Source organism: Ambystoma mexicanum, chromosome 7p, assembly GCF_040938575.1.
Source record: "Ambystoma mexicanum isolate Mex_15411 chromosome 7p, UKY_AmexF1_1, whole genome shotgun sequence".
Classification (NCBI taxonomy): domain Eukaryota; kingdom Metazoa; phylum Chordata; class Amphibia; order Caudata; family Ambystomatidae; genus Ambystoma; species Ambystoma mexicanum.
Genome location: NC_090939.1, coordinates 435,189,307 through 435,207,798, shown reverse-complemented (window position 1 = coordinate 435,207,798; position 18,492 = coordinate 435,189,307). Strand labels below are relative to the sequence as shown.

Sequence of the window (18,492 nt, the reverse complement as noted above, 5' to 3'; positions counted from 1 at the left end):
TAAATAGTGACTCTTACAAATTAAGGGGCTACAGTGCTCTGCGACATGCAGAAAATCCCAGGTGGACTTACCTTAGTGGAAAAGACCCGAGGTGTAGTGGGGTGCTGCAGCGCTCCTCGAGATGCATCCTTCCTAGGCAGGTGGAGCAGGTCATGAGTATTTGCCCATGATGTGGCAAGAGAGTTTGCAATCCCGGACACTGGCGCAGTCTTTTCCCCCTGATTGTGGTTGCTTTTCAGGACACCCGTAAAGGACATGTGGGTGGATTGTGTAACTTATTTTCAGAGGGTGGATGCAACCCCTTGGGTTTTTTTGAGGTTAGTAAGCTTGCCCAAGTATTTGGATACCAGGATTTTACTCAGGTTGTCATGTTCCCAGTGCAGACGCTTACCCACAAGACCACAAGCTCTTGTTTCATATTGGGATTTTGTTTTCCATAGAATATTTCACTACAGATTGCTGGGTTTAAAAGGTGAGCACCTTTTGTACTTTGCCAGCATAGTTATTGAAAGATTTCCTCTCTTAGGTTATTTTTCTGGTGTTCATTACTTTTTTTAAATGTCCAATGCTAGTTTTTCTTGTGCACTTTCTTCTACGGAGAATGTCAATTGAACTACATTTGTATATTTCACTTTAAAATATGTGGCCACTTACTGTGCATATATTCATGGGAGCCAGCTTTTTATTTTTGCTATGGGGCAAAAGTAACAGGGCATAGGTTAGTCTTGCAGCAATTATTTTCTACCCTTTTCTGTGCTTTTTAAATGTCGGTAGTTGGGGTTGTGCGATGTATCACACCAGTCACCAAGAGACCGGCCATAAAACAAGGGGCTTGTAGCATGCTGCTTAACCAAAGTGTGTGATCCTCAGCAAAAAATGTAATTGCACAGGGCATTACCTAAAAACATTGCTAGTTCTCAAAGCCTGCAACGTGGTATACATAATTTATTTTAAAAAATGATACTTTTTCAACTACAGTGGCATTGAGGGTGAAAAATCACTGCTGACCAGGTCTCCCATTCATGCAGTAACCAGGACTGACCCTGCTTATCTTCAAAGTGAGAAAAATGTCAGCCCCTGAATGCCATGGTGCCTAATAATTGAGTGAAAGTTACAAGAACACTAAGAGCAATATAGCTTAAGTGGGCTGGCCCCTTCCACACTTTGAAGCTAAGCAGTACTGTGTGTATATTTATGGGTGGCAGCTTTTGATTTTCACTATGGGTGAAGAAAGTGCCTTGGCATATGTTATTCTTGCAGCTGGTAACTTTTTTCCCATTTCCGTGATGCTTAAGTATGGTTAGTTGGGGTTGTGCGAACAGTCACCAAGAGACCGGCCACAAAATAAAATAAGGGTTTTGGAGCACGGGACATGACATTTCGGCATTGCCAATTAGGTGCATGCCGTTATGGTGTGAATATTTTGGCGCAGGTTCTGTTTGGGCGCACCCAGTTAGAGGCAGCCAGTCGGGGTTTTTGACCTCTCGGCGTAAGGATGTTTTGGTGTGAGAGGTCGCAAATGGCACAGCATGAACCTGCATGCACTTTGTATTTTGTAATAAGGATTAAATGTGAAAAAGATGTATATACTAAAACATTATAAAACAGGATGGGGCATGTATTACACTGTTGTTGCAGAATTGAACATGTATTAAACATGAAACAAATGTATTTCCTTCAATATTATAAACTGCATGTAACTATCCCTCACAAACAACTTCACACCATGTACACACACAGACACTCTCACATCAAACACACAAACATTGTATGCACACCCTCTCAGATGACATGCACACCCTCACACACACACATTCCCACTTACACTGCACACATATTCAGAAAGAGGACTACACCATCTCTGGGCAAAATTATAAAACAGAAAAGATAATGAAAATTATCACATTTATGCTGAACGCTGCTATCAGAGTACACACGCCTTAAGGAGTTTGAGACTCAGCACTTAACCATTCTGCTAAAATGATGTTATTGTTTGGATTTTCACAAGTTTCATAATTAACCATATTAAATCATAGGCTAAGTATGAAATGTATGCCTCATGAAGCATCAAGCCATTGTGGCCTAGTGGTTAACTGCTGTGTTTTGAACTATGACAGACCAGGTTTCAAGGCTGTATTTTTTTTGTATTTAACTAATTTAATTTAATTAAAAGAAAAATAACGCAAGTGGGAGGTGGCAAAGTTTGTTGCAGTGCAGTCCTGTTATCTTATTTATCATGAGGGCATTTAGATTTTGCTGCAATGTCAACAAAGTCCAAACATCCCTCGTGCCAAAATAACAGCACCAGAATGAATTTCACGCTGAAAAAGGCACACCAAAATGGGTGCTGCGATGGAATGGTCACATCAAATCGTCCCGCGCCGAAATGGTGGCCGTGAAAAGGGGTGTACCGCTTGGAGAACGCTGCTTAACCAAAGTGGGTACTTCATTGCAAATCATTTAATCCCACTGCACATTGCCTAAAAATATTGTGAGTTCTCAAAGTTTTAAATATCTCATAACACACGGCATCTGCATTATTTTTTTGAACCGTGATACTGTCAGTCCTTGAAAGTTTTGCACTCAGAGGCAAGTTGTTTGCCTTTTCCTGAACTACATTCTGGTATTTGTAGTCTCACAGTCAAGATGCTGGGAATACCGCCACAATTGTACTCATTTGTCTAACATCATTCTATGACTATTTCTATATTTGAGTGATATTATGGTATTTGTACTTTTGAAGTTAGCTTTATAAAGCAAAGCATTGTTGAAAGACAGACATGGGGTTGGGTTGAGGAGGGGAACAGTTGAGAGGGCAAGTAAGTCATAAGTATTTGCCCACAATGTGAAAAGAGAGTTTTCAATCCTGGACATGGCTGCTGTTATTTTCCCCTGATTGTGGTTGCTTTTCAGGGCACCAGTAAAGGACATGTGGGTGGACAGCGTAACTTTTTTTCAGAGAGAAGATGTAACCCCTTGAGTTTTTGAGGTTGGTAAACTTGCTCAAGTATTTGGATAGCAGGATTTTACTCAGGTTGTCATGTTCTCAGTGCAGATGCTTACCCACAAGAACACAAGCACTGCTTTCATATTGGGATTTTGTTCATTACTTTTTTTTTATACGTCTCACGCTAGTTTGTCTTGCATACTTTCTTCTAGGGAGAAAGTCAGTTGAACTACATTTATTTTTATTGTAATTGGTTATAAAAATAAAACCTTTACAAACACTAATCATTAGAAACAATACAACATTCACTGTCAATTTCATACTACCAAATTACATTTAAATAAATCAACAACAACACACCCTTACCTAAAATACAAGCAAATATCATAAACTAACTCGTCAATTTAACATTTCATCATCAAATAATAGTTTCCCTGTATCATTTTCCAAACGCATTTTCATCACAGGTTAACATACAATATTGCAATATATAGAACAATTTATCCTTCCATAAAGTAGACAATTTTCTCAATTGACTTTCTTTTTTTTTCTATAAAATTTCAACTCACTTCGACAACTATTTTTTATGGGAGAGTCATTTTCATTAGTGACAAGTTCTCTTCAATAACATTAATAGTTTAATTAATCTAAGCACTAACCTTTGGTTATGGCCCCACATACAACTTTCCCATAAGATTTCTCTGCTCAACCAAGATGATTACGATGGGTATGATCCAAATATCGTAACTCTAGATACTTAAAAAGAATTCACAATATATAATCAAGTGCTTTAGGGATTCAAGTACAGCGATCTGTACACAAAAGTGGCATCTTCCAGGTATTGTGTTCCCCACACCATGATTCCAGTATTGCATCCTTTCATTTGTCAACAATTGATTGAGCTTGTAATGCATATACATTTTGCGTGCCTTATTACATGGAAACATCTCCAAATAGCTAGCCCTCTCACCCCATTTTCTACGATATTTCCCATATTCATAGTATGCCTTACTCTTGCCAATTGTATCTAACATCAAACACCACTTATATATTTGGAATGTTCTTTTACAAGAGGGGAGCCCAGCGATAAGCTCTTCCTTGCCTATTAGTGCCGCCTCTAACATTGATTCCATGTTATTTTAAAATTTCAGAATCAATGGCACACACCCATCTGTTAACATGAGTGCAAAATCTTCATATAGAGATTCTTTAGGCTGTGCAAGTATTTTAGCATAGGGTTTGAGCATGCGCCAGTGCCATTTGACTGATAAGGGTAATAACCCAAGTTCATGACAAATGATCACATTCAGGGTTGAAAGTGCTAAACCCAATACCTGCTTCCACATTCTACTCTGTATCATATCAAGGAATCCCTCAATTTCCAAGAGGCAGATATCGAGTACATAAAGCACTATGGGTTCTACTTTCAAAAGGTAGAATGGAAGACAGGGCAAGATGGAAAATTGACAATACTCATTAAAAATGATCTTCATCTGAGAAGTGAGTGACTTCACTTTTTCATTAAGGACATTTTCCAAATAGATACAGAATAGGTATTTGAAAGTCTGTATCCCAAATATCGATCGAAGGCATCTGCAGGATACATACTCCGTTCAAACACCAATTAAATCTAGCAATTTTCTTCTTGCCATCTGCAAAGAAATAATAAAAGATTTAGTTGGATTAATTTGGAGATTATGTTTTAGGGCAAAACTGAAAAACAGGTTCAATTTAGTCTGCATGCCAAATGGGGTATGATCCAAAAACATCAAGTCGTCAGCAAAACCGATCCAGTTTAAAGCCAACTGACCCAATTTAACAGGGAATATAACATTTTCACTCCAGTCAGCGTCCAAATCTGCTGAATAGAAATTGAACAGCACTACAGCAAGATTGCAGCCCTGTTTAAGTCCAATTGCAGTGGGAATCGGATCAGTTACAACCCCATGTTTTGACAACCTTATTTGATAGGTAGTATTTTGATGGAGAAGTGCAATAATGGCAACCAAGTCCGTAGGAAAGCTTAGGTGAATCATCTTCTCCCATAGCACATCTCTGATCACTGTATCAAAATCAGCTGTAAGGTCAAGGGCTGCCTGTTCTCAAATGTTTTGTTAGTTCATATAACTACACTTGTATATTTGTATAATAACATGCAATAAGTGATGGCCTTCGGCTGTGCCCACTGTGTATCACACAACACTAACCAGCCACTAGCTATGGCCTTCAACCGTGCCCACTGTTTATTATATACACTAACCAGCCGCTAGCAATGGTTTTCAACACAATACTAGCAAGTGGCCACGGCCTTTGACTATGCCGACTGTATATTCTGACATATTAATGGGTACTAGCTATGGCCTTTAGCCATGGTCATTGACTACAGCTTTCAACGTTGCCCACTGTATATTATAAAACAGTGACAGGCTACTAGGCATGGCTTTTACCCATGCACATTGGCATTTTTTAACACTAACCAACCACTAGCTATAGCCTTTGGTGCTGTCCATTGACCCCAGCCGTAGTCATGGCCAAGTCCATGGCCTAAATTGTTATTAAGGTAATTAAAGTTTTAATGAGCTAAGTTATAAATGATGTTATGTATAATTCCATTGTCGAAGTAATCAGTTATATACAATGTAATTAGTGTTGTCACCAGTGATGGCATCCACGATGTGATTTGTAATGTCATCAATGTTCCCAGACAACATGTTATTAGTGATGTTGTCAGTGATGTGATCTGTGAAGTCATCATCGTGGTCATTGTCTGTGCAACATGGAATGCAAAGTTAAGGTGCCTTTAGCTGAATTTCCAGGGTTTTGATGCATTAAGTTCTCACCTTAACGTCCCTGCAACTAAAGTTTTTTCCTTGAATATATATAAATGGGGAATGGGAGATGCTTCAGACCAATGCTCTAGCACCTTCCTACGCATTCTGGTGAAATATGCTGGAAGTGATCGCATCAAAGCCCTTGAAAAAATAAGGGAACTGGAAGAAAAATTAAAGAACTTTAAGGATAGTGAAGAAGGCAAGAAATTAAAAATAAATATTAACAATGGTCTTAAACTATATGAAGAAGACATCAAGCTGAGGAAGCAACGAAAGTTCCTACGGGACAAAGGCGACTATGAACAAGGTCGAGTGTATACCTTTGCACACCGCTTTGACCACATGAGACAGAAAGCAAAGCAAACAGCTGCCCCATCAGGGTCAGAAAATGAAGCAAATCAAGAATCAGCTGCTGACAATTCCAAATCAGACATCATGGAAAATGAAGACAAAGAACCTGCAGTGCTCCTCAATTTTTTAGAGGAGATGCGGCTGTTATGCAAAGACGGTCGCTCAAACAACAAAAAGACCAAAGGATCTGCAGCCGCAACAAGAGGACGAGGAAAAGGAGCAAGAAAACCACGAGGAGGGGGCAGAGGGGCAACAGGCACAAACAACAACCCTGCGCCGAGTTCACTGCGCTCTGGCAAATGAATGCAAATATTAAGCAAACCCTTAATGAGCAACAAATTGTCAATTTATCTGATCATGTCTTGACACCAGAAGAGAGCAAAGTTTTGAAGCTGGTTCTAAACTTTTGTCCACTGGCGGGCTATGATTATGTACAGACTAGATTGGATTTGGACAATTTTGTACGCATATTACATTTGAAAAAGTTTTTTGCAACCAATATACATAAAAAGAAACCTAAAACCGCGCTGAAAGGTCAGACAGATATCATCATAGCTGACATGAACACTCTTACTACTTTGGTCACTCTACAACATGAAAGTGACTCAGCTTTGGATGAAACGAACAGTTTAGAAACGTTGGGTATCTGCACAGATTGGCCATCCAAAAGCAAACTTAAATGTAGGTCAAAATTCAATCCATTAAGTGCTCAAAATATTCATATCGAAGCATTTTCCAATGTTGTAATTGATGACCTGAAACAAGAAAGAAGAAAAAACAACAAACACACAAGAAGTAATCTTCCTTGGAAACAACAAAAGGCTCTATCCGACATTTGCAAAATGGATAAGTATATAGTGAAACCAGCGGATAAAGGTTGCAATATTGTTTTAATGAACAAAAAAGATTACGGAAAAGAAGCGTACAGGCAGCTCAATGACATTAAATGCTATGAAAGACTTGCAAAAATCCCATCCAAGAAATGGAAAACAAAGTTTGGGATTTTCAAACAAAATGGCAAAATGCGGGAATTTTGGAGGAAGAAATGGATAAATATCTTTTTACTAAACACTCAGTTATTCCAACCATATACTTCCTCTAAAAGGTACACATGCACCCCACTAAATCCCCAGGAAGACCCATAGTGGCTCCATGCGGCTCACTCCTTGAAAATATGTCCAAGTTTGTGGACAAAGTCCTCAGTACCTTTGTCTCCACGCTACCCTCATATATTAGGGACACCGCAGACTTTCTATGCAAAATCGATGAATTACCCTGGGAGCCAACATATTTGCTGGCTACCATGGATGTGGTGTCTCTTTATACTACATTACAACATGAAGATAGCATAAGGGTGTGTGAAATCTTCCTGAAAACCAGATCTCTCAACTATCTGGAACATACCACCATGATTCTTGAAATGTTGAGGCTTTGCTTGAAGAACAATTTCTTTCTTTTCAACAATGAGCTTTTCCCTCAAACCCAGGGCACTGCTATGGGGGCAACTTTTACCCCAACATACGCTAATCTTATGATGGGGAACTGGGAAAAATCTGAGGTATGGACAGAATCTAATGAAAGTTTCACTGATAAAATCATTCTATGGCTACGCTATGTCAATGATTTATTTATCATTTGGAATGGAACAGCACAATCATGGCAAGAATTTATGAAATTTCTTAACATCAATAATTTAAATCTACAATTCACCGAACAACACAGTGCACATGATATTGTTTTTCTTGACGTAAAAGTCAAAGTCGTGAAACATAAATTGGGGTGTGAACTCCACAGAAATATTACAGGTGCAAATGTTCCACTACATGCGAACAGCGCTCATCCAAAAAGTCTTCTATGGTCTATTCCATATGGCGAATTTATTTGCTTAAGAAGAAATTGTAGTCACATAGCTGACTTTGATACAGCGTGCCAAGTCACAGCCCAAAACTTTTTAAACCAAAGATACCCGAAAGCAATCATCGAGAGATCATACTTAAAAGTTTGGGACAGGAAGAGACAGGACTTGCTGATGACATCGTAATCCGCACTTGAGGACAGTACCTATGATAGAACCATCAGACTCATTCTTACTTTTGGAATCCACTCATCAACAATACGGAACATTATCAATAAATACTGTAAAGTTCTGACAGTGGATAATGATCTGGGCAAAGTATTACATGAACGCCCAGATATAACCTTCCGTAAAAGTACTTCAATTAGAGATTTGGTAGTATAAAGTTATATGGTCTCAGAAAACATTCACAAGGGGAGCAATTGGCTTTCCGTGGGTAGAGATGGCTTTTATAAGTGTTGTAAATGTAAAGTTTGTAAATATGCTTTTAATTGTAACAGCTATACTCACCCCATTCTCAAAACACCCATGCAAATCAAGGGTAAAATAAGTTGCAAATCTGAGCTAGTTGTATATGTCCTCACATGCCCATGCCCTAAATGGTATTTGGGCAGCACAAAGTGTAAGCTAAAGATCCAGATTTTACAACATATTAGAGCTATCATCAACAAGGATCATGCATATCCCATGGCGAAGCACTTTTCAGAGTTCCATGAGGGTAATCATAAGACTCTCACATTCTTTGGTATGTACAAGGTTGATATCGGTCCATGAGGAGGTGACAGTGAAAAACTATTGCGACAAGAAGAGACAAAATATATAATTGACTTTGAAAGTAAATACCCCAATGGACACAATATAGACGAGGAATTATACACGTTTTTGGGTGTATAGATTATTTTGTCCTTCCAGGTCATGTTCATGTCAATATTTCTGTTCCGATTGGGTTTTTTCTTGATCTCCAATGTGCAGCCCGGGTAGAAAAACAAAAAACTATATATTTTTTTATTATTAATTTGATATAGCTGGTAAACCAACTTTTCAAATATTTACACTCATTATCATTTTTTTTTAAACTTGCACATCCACACTTATAACAATAAAAGATAAGTAAATACTTATTTGTATCTCATTAAAAATAATTATGAGGCAAAATAAAGCAGAGTAGAATGAATAATTATGTTACAACCATCAGACTACCCTTCACTTCGCATTGATACAGGAAATATTAAATTAAGAAATTGCACAATTGCGAGCTGTATAGTTAATCTTGGATTAGAAAACAATACATTCCATATTTGCCTAGAACTAGTACCGCTCTGAACCAACAATTTACTTCCAAAGCATTTCACTCTGATGTCATGTAGAGCGGGGCATTCAATTATAAGATGTTGTAATGTTTCACATTGTCCTTTGTCATTACAGTGCCGACAGAAGTTCTGGTCCTTTGGTATTACTTTCCTTCTGTGTAAAATCTCATTAGTTTCATATTGATTTAATCTGAATCTTAGATATTTCTGACGGGATGCAGGTTATGGGTATTTTAGCAGATACTCTGCTATTACCCCATACCTTTTGACGCCAAATGCCTCGGGGTTAAAATCCTTGAGTTTTGAGCAGATTGTCATGTTGGATATCCAGTCTGCTTGATAAATTTTATTTTTGGCACGGTCAGGGTTTGTCAAAAGAAGCTCGATCGTTACTGAAGCATCAGAAACCGCATTTAGCGTATGATTTCTCCACTTCAATGACATACCAATTTTGGAGGTTAATAGGTTTAGGGCCAATACATTTAAAAGGCTGCGTTTCCCTATACCATCCAGCATTTTCCGTAGAAGAGCACATTGCTTCCATAGTACATGGGCATATAGGGAGACCAGACCCAGTTCATGTCGCAGTATGGCCAATGGTGTTCCTGGAGAAAGTGTTAGAACTTTTTTCCAAAATCTGGCTTCTATGCTATCCCAAAATTTACGAGTTTGTGGTGCCAAAGCCTCGACACCATATAGCAAAATTGGGATTACTTTGGCCTTATAAAAGTGCACAATATGTTTCACTGTGAATTTCCCGTATCTTCTAAGAATGATTTTCGATTGTGAAATCAAGGAGCTTAATTTAACCCTAGCTTCAGTTGTCGTAGTACTTAGGGTTTTTTTGTGTTCAATGTAAACTCCGAGATATTTATATGTAGCAACTTTGGTTAATACACAGTTTTGAAGGGACCACTTGAAATGATATTTTTTTGAAAAATTGTTATTACAAATTAAAATTTGGGATTTAGCTGTTTTGATTACAAGGTTATTCGATGTTGAATATGAGCCCAATTGATTTAACATGTTTTGTAAGCCTATAGGTGTGCAAGATAATAGTACTAAATCATCTGCGTATAGTAAATAGGGAACCCTTTGAGTTCCTATGCGAGGCGCATCTGTTACGCAGTTCCTTAGTACAGGGCCTATATCCAGAATGAAAAAATTAAATAGAAAAGAGGCAAGAGCACAACCCTGCTTCACTCCTCTATAGGTATGAATGGCTGGTGATAATCTTCCGCCCATATTTAATTTAACTCGCATGGATGTAGAGGTGTGTAACAATGTCACTAAGTTTGTGAGAGAAGTTGGACACCGATGTTGTTTAAGCTTAGTTATTAACATGTCTCTATCAATATAGTCGAAGGCGGATTTAAAGTCGATGAACCCCAGATACAAGGGGAGTCCACCATCAGCTCGCTCCGATTGAATCATCGAAAGGGCTAGAATGTTCGGTATTGTGCCCATGCCTTTAACAAAGCCTGACTGAAATAAATCTCTTAGGCTGTTTTGATCTACCCACTCATTAAGCTCTTTTAGTATTATTCTACAAAATATTTTCGCCGGAGCATCCAATAAAGAAATTGGGCGATAACTCGTTGGTAACTGGCGGTCACCTTTTTTGTAAATCGGAATTGTAACGGCTTCCGTCCATGTTTTAGGTAATTTTTGGTGTTTATTTATTGCAGCGAATATTTTGTAGAGAATTGAGCCCCAAACTTCAGGATGTTTTTTCATCAGGGCATTAGAAATCCCATCAGGGCCTACTGCGCACGAGTTGCTAGAGGTCATAATTAGGTGTTTTATTTCCTTCTGATCAGTATGCAACCAAAACCTCATCACTTGTTGTGCATTTAGTGTCGAGACCGTGTTTATGGGTAAGGCATATAAGGATTGGAAATGATCTACCCACTGATGTACCTCAACTACTGAGGTTTGAAGATCTAACTGGCGGGCATTATTAGTTTGATTTAGTATTGCCCACATTTTTGAGATGTTTTTATCAGCCAGAGTCGACAACATAATAGCTCCATCTTTTTGATAAAGATTTGCTCGATGTCCTTTGACCCAGTTATTATAACTCAGGCGGGCTTTTTTAGTGAGAGTCGATCTAATGGAGAGAGGGAGCCTTGCTAAACTTCTTACCTCAGCACGGTAAGCTCTTTTCCTAATGAATATGGAGCTATCAAAAACATGGATATGACTTTCGCTTTTGGTATTCACCGCCTTCTGTTGACTGTACAATTGCATTGCGTTGCTATATGTTAATCCTATATTTGAAGTTTGGCAGTTAATGGAGTTAGTTGAGTCGTATAAAATTTGATTGAAGTGCCACAAGGCGTTCTCTGACCATCAGAGTCGATTCTTACCACCATTTACCACAATGCAACCACCTCCTATTGGCTTAGGTTTGATGTCATTAGTTTTGGCCATTACTTGCCAACTAGCACACAACATATTATGGTCACTTAACACAGATGAGGACACACAAAAGGAGCACATTGCTGACCATAAGGCACAATTTACATATATGTAATCAATTGTGGATGTAGAATTTCCTCTCTTCCAAGTTGGTGCAGGGGGCATATCTGTGTTAAATGCTCCATTCAACATTTGCAAGTTTCTGTGAGTAACCATTGTGTTCCATTGTAACAGTTTTTCACTCTTGTGTGTCCCGTTTGTTGCTAAGCAATTCATATTCAGATCCCCTGCTAAAATAAAGTACAGGATCTTATCATCCGCAGATACAATGTCAAATATCATATTCAGATCCCTAAAGAAACACTCAGTGGTGATAGCTGCTGGATTCCAATATATGTTCAGAATTGCGTAGATGTCACCGTTAATCACTGCCCTTACAAGTAGCATATGAGTGTTTGGCATGGCCCACAACTGTGACGATGTTCCCGGATCATCTTTCAACGCCACCAGCAGACCTGCAGTGGGTCTGCCTATAATGGGCTTCCTAGCTGGATTCAAATGTATTTGATATCCTGACCAAAGTATGGGGCTTAGTAACCAGGTCTCTTGCAGCAAAATTATGTCAAATTTGCCTAGGCCACTCACATTATTATTCAGCAAATGTTTGTGACCCCACGAATTCCAGCTGACCAAAGTAAGAGGGGTTAACTTTGTCAAATTAGATAGCTAATTTGAGTTACTGTTGCAATTGCATGCACACAAATTCCTATCATTTGGCGATTGATTTAAATCTTGACCATTTGCTGCAACAGTTTTTGCCCTTGGCATGGATTCTGCATTGCTTGACATATTAGGTTCTAATACGGTATCCATTTCTGTGTCAAGTAAAAAACCTAGATCAAATAATGAGTTCTTCGCCTGCCATACCAGATTACGAATTGCTCTGGATTGGAACCACACTCGAACTGCATTTAAGTTCTGATTTGATATAAATTCCACCAAGGTCAAATCAGCTGAAATTATGTCTTCCAGCAGCGGTATGTCTGAAAAAATTGCTAGTATCGCTCTTCTGTTGAGATCATATTGCGTGCATGGGGCTGGTCTGCATTTCACAATCATAGAACACAGTGCCACTCGAGGATTGACTTTTCCCATTCCCAACATATCTTGTGTTTTAACACTCTTAGTGGGGATCACATTGTTCTTTTTCTCTTCCAGATTCGGAGCCAAGTCCCCTAGGGGATTTTTAATCAGCGTTAATACTTCCTTTGAAAAGTCCATAGGTAGGCCCAATTGTGGAGAGGTAGATAAATCAGAATCGGCTACAGGAGTGGGGATCCTTAAAGTGTTTGCATTCGAATTTACGGCGGTAGTCACTGATACTGCTGCTCCTTGGATCATTGGAACAGACCCTCCAATTTCACTTCCCTTCTGTGCTTTGTTCACAAAAAACTATATGCATTTCGGCTTCTATGATTGTTTGATCGATTTGTATGTATCTTTGATTTATTGTTTTCCATTCTAGTTCACTCTCCAATTTTATAGATAATATTTACGCACAGGGTTTCTGTTCTAATTACACCTTTTCTTTTCTCTTTTATTTCACACATTTCCTTTCTGACTTACATTGATATTAGAATAGGAAATTCTCGGTCTGATGCTTTACTTACGCATTTAGAAAATTCATTAGAGCAAACAATTATCATTATGGATTTATCAGGACACACAGTGTTGGGTCTTGTGACCCATCTTTTAGAATTTAGTAGGGATTTGTTACATGCACTTATCATAATTGATTAAGGCTTTTTCACTTTACTATTTATCATCAGTATATACTCTTGAGCAACAGGAAACATCTTTTTTCCTTCTTCTTATATGCACTACGCACTTATACATGGCATGAGTATTTGTTTACATGCAGTCTAAAGCAGAATTTGGTTATTATAAAATGATGCTGGCATTTGCACTTTATATGCACTATGCACTTATACCTGGCATGAGTATTTGTCTACATGCAGTTTTAAGAAGAATTAGGTTACTATATATATATATATATATACATATATATATATATATATATATATATATATATATATATATATATATATATATATATATATATATGCATTAGCACTTTACTATTTATCTACCATCAGTATCCACTTATGAGCATTGTAACATATTCTAACATTTTTTCTTTCGCATGCACTATGCATTCACATCTTGTATGGGTATGCATTACCAAGCGGCGCAAAGCTGAGTTTATCGTTAAAAACTTAGTAATACCGAGAATCCACCATGGGTGTAAACAATTGTACCTGAGCAACCTTACATTACTTATTGACAAGGTTTTGCTTATCACCATGCTGTTAAATACTCAGTTCTATTGCTGTATTGTTATTTATATGTACCTGTTCGAAAATGTCTGACTGCATTTCCAACAGCCAGTAAGTCACCTCTTCACTGTTTGTCATTTGATTCTTGTGTGTTTAAATTTTGGCTCCAACCATTGGGAGGAGTTACTGTGAGCAAGCCACAGGAGTGTGGCGAAACGCGTCAGCAAGCCTCTTTTTTCCTTGGGAAGCATTTTGGTTTTAAAACCGCTATTACTGAATAAAATCTTTTACATTTTTCTACGCAATTGTGCAGAAGCGTTTTTTTTAACCGAAAATCCAAAGTTCTGCAAGCGGCAACTGAAGCCGCGGATTGGCATCAGTACAGCAGAAGGGAGTGCAACTCCATTTAAGTAAGGCTTCACCGCCCTATTTCAAGAACATATATATATATATATATATATATATATATATACATATATACACAATAGCAAAGCCACCATACCACAAATCATATATACAACGTGCCTTTTCAAATCACATATTGACAATCCTTCTAAAGCAAAACAAAGGAGGTGATGGCTGGAACGTTTGGAATTAATCCTAACCTCTGGCATTTCTCTGGGCAACCCTCCAGGCCATCGTCTTAGTCCTGCAAGCCATTATAGAAAGGGTAAGACCATTAGCAAATCAGGCTTGGTCCTACCCCAAAAGGGGCAATACAGCACAAACTGCTAGGTCACATCCCTTCTGCACCAGAGCACAAGCATCCCCAGACATAGTTTGGCCACATTGAGTGTCATCAATGAGAGAGAAGTAGTTTGTGTCCCTAGGTCGAGCAGGCTCAGAACCCATGTCTGTGCATACCCGTCCCACTTGGGGTGATTTATGCACAGTTCGGGCTGGCTGCTTTGCACATGGTTGGACACTTTTTGCATTGGCGCAGACAGGCAAAAAAATTGTGGTGTGGACGGTTGCTGAGGGCATTGCCAGTGGATCAGATTTATTCAAATATTCCATGCATCACTTTTTTGTTTGCAGTTTGCAGTTTGTCTCCCCATGTGAGAGGATATAACCAGCCAAGGGCCCCTTGCAATCTGCACCTCAGGGAACCAAGCTGCACCTCACTTAGGAGGCCCAACAAGGCTGAAACATGCCTGGGGTTGCATGAGTTTTTTTTTATGCAGAGGGGACATGGACTAGCAGGTTTGGCTAGGCTCCTACCATTGGTGGCAGCACCTGACTAATTTGCATATGGATGGACTCCCTTTGGAATGGCGCAGACGGCTTAGGAATTGTGGTGTTGAAGGTTGCCCAGAGCAGTGGCAGTGGTTCAGATTTATACAAAACCTTCAATCCATTCGTTTTTTGGTTGTAATCCTTCTAAAGAACACAGGCACAGTCACTACACCACACTCACTTATGATATATTGCAACAAAAGTGTCAGCACCCTATCTCAAAATCCCAACCCATCTAAAGATCACATATTTTCATTCTAAAATCTCTATTCAAAACACATATGATGTTAAGCATGTCACCAAAAAGAGTCTACAGCGCTCCTAAACATCACACATTCACAAATATTCATACACAACACACATTAAATCAATCAGTGTAACCTCTGATTTTACACCATTTTTGGCGAACAGGAAACGGTGAATGATAATGGCAGTTTTCTGAGAAACACAAATAAAAGTTAGCTTTTTCAGAAATATTTCCCAAAAAGTGTCCATGGAACAGTGGCCCAAATTACAAACCCAACATTCTTCCCATTTCAATAAACATATAATAAAAACAATTGACGCACCTCAGGTTTCTTAGTTGACTGATCATCACCCTCATATTTAAAACACTTCGGACATTTTTAAAAGAAAACACTGGATGGATTTATAACACATTTGCAAATGTCTGCTTTAACGGCAAGTTTGGTACCAATCAGAAATCCAGGCTGTAGCCATGAGCAGAAAGGTTTTTCGTTAAAATCTACTTGAGTTTCAGAAATGTTGGGACCCACCTATACCTAAGAATAAAGTGTCCTCAATTGGTGGGCACCCCTGTCGACTGCATACCCTATAAACTGATAATACAACCAGTCGAAATTTGTCTAGATAGTTACAGTGTGTATAAATCAAATTCAATCATCCAAAAGATGTAGTATCTCCAGTAGTAACATTCATTCAATAGATTATCTGTGATATGTCAATTTAGTCATAGATTGTTACAAAAAATGCAAGTTTAACAAACACGGCTATTCCAGAAGAAGTGCACATTATATACACATTAAAAGAGCTCAAAGCATTTCGGGAGTAACATTCCCTTCATCAGATGCAAAACAATTAAGGTTCAGTGATATGTTCAGTCTTCAATCTCCAATTTCATCTTCAAAGCAACATAAATACTAGTAGTCAGTGTACAATGGCTCAATGTATGTAAATCATAATTAACCACCTGTCTAAGTAAAGGCAACCGGCCATTTCAAAAGTGAATACAAATGTCACCTTATTTGACTATTTGAAGTGATACATCAGTATGTTGGAAATCACAATACTCTTGGTCTATTCTCCGAGAGTAGCTCTGGCTTCTTGTATTGAGTTCTACAGAATATGTCAAATAAGATAGCACATACTGGTACAATCATTCAACAGCTAGATAATATGATTAAATTCCATAATAATTATACACAATGGTAACTGTGGGAAGTAGTTGAGGGGCCTTCCTCTGTGGTTCTTAGTATGCAGAAACTGGAGTGCAGGTACTGCTAATAGTAGTTCTCTGACTCAGGAATGAGAATCCTGTGGTAAATCACATACATCAATTTATGAGCCATATATGGAAACTAGTAAATCTACTGTGGATATAGATTATGGTGTATCATAAGTGCAAATATAACAACAAGGGATATCATCTTGCCCGCTAACGATGCACGTATTATAAAGTAAGGTGCAGAAATCCTGATGCGCGTGCTACTGCGTTTCTAATATACGATACACTGTAAGCCTTAAATATCCATGTGAGTAAGCTCTGCTATATAGTCTAGCATAGTTGTGTACCAATATGGCAGCTTGCAACAGGTTCTATCGTGCTTACCGTCAATGGACGTGAAATTGCATCCGTTCGGTTCTGAGAGTAGAGAAACTCTGCTTTTCAAAATGGCAGATAATACATATGACCTCCAGTGCATCCTCGCGGGCATACTAACATCATATGTCTACAAATGCAAGAGTTGGCGTGTGTTGACATATGACATCAGTGCACCTGCGAAACGCACTGGACGTCACGGTCACTTCTCAAATATAAGGGTGTTATTTGGGTAATACCTGCCATTCCTTTTCTATGTTCTCCACCTACATTCACCTTTCACTGAGTCTAGTCTTGACTGGCCAACACTCGGTCCATAGGTATTACAGTTGCAGAATTATGATTCAGAGATTGCCCAGGGAATTATATAAAGGTAATCTGGGGATAAAGCCATTACATTTCAATGGTGTGGTTTGGCACATTTCACGCTCATATCACAGCCAAACATTACTTGTTCCTAATTTTTGCTTTTGAAAATTGCCACAATTAGACAGTCAATTTGATTCCAAATATGGTAGAGTATACCTTATTTTCATCATTCCAGATTTATGATACTCAGTAACTGGATCTGCATGCATTCAGGTTTCCACAAAGCATGACTTCCACATCTGATTCTCCCTTCCATCTGTTTGTGAAACCTGCAGCCTCTTTCTCTATCCTTTTATCTTCCCCTGTTCCATTTACTTCTCCTCAACACACGGAGGCCCCTATTCCCCAGGCAGGGGCACCAAATGACAACATGAAATTGTTGATTTTGCAAAGGATGCAAGATCTGATTAGAATTGTCTAATGTCTGATTTTTTGAAGGGAGGATGTGTGGGATATAAAGGTGGTAGATTAGTGTTGTCAGTTTTGGGAAAGTTGCAGAGGGCACAGATGTTGCATGATCTCTCAATTCATGAAATATTACTAACTGAGAGTATGCAAAGTAAAAAAAAGCAGAATTATCAAGAACTGTGGTATAAAAGTTTTGTTTTCGAAAATGCGTAATTAGATGAGGATTTGATGTGATCTGAAAGAACACTTCTTAATTCAGTGTTCTCTTCTGGGCGGTTCTTGAATTCAGGCTTTGTAGAGAAGTTTAAAAAACGCTCACTGTATTCTCTGGTTTAAGCGTGCATTACGAGCAGCCTGAGTGCTGCTGGTCAGTGCCCTCCTCCCATGCCCACCCCCACCCTCACTCCGACCTGACTTCTTAGCGCCTGTGTTTTCTGTGTGGTTGCTAAGGGTGTTTAATTAAAAAAATATATAAACCCCTGCGGTGTGGCACTGTGCCATGCTAACCTTCTGAAGTCTGTTTGCCAGTTTATTATGTCATAGTCACCCTCAGAGAAATTGGATTTCAAGTACTAGAGTGGGATGCTG

General features: G+C 38.6%; 1 long non-coding RNA gene across 2 annotated transcripts in view; it reads right to left on the bottom strand.

Moving 5' to 3' along the window:
• Positions 1–3,147: 3,147 nt before the first annotated feature.
• The window catches only part of LOC138526095 (uncharacterized), a 143,797-nt gene continuing 128,452 nt past the window's right edge, over positions 3,148–18,492 (bottom strand). The window contains exon 4 of one of the 2 annotated variants that reach the window (XR_011283486.1): positions 3,148–4,599. This is a non-coding gene — a long non-coding RNA (uncharacterized lncRNA). The remainder of the gene's footprint in view (positions 4,600–18,492) is intronic. The other variant, XR_011283485.1, reaches the window with a different exon arrangement.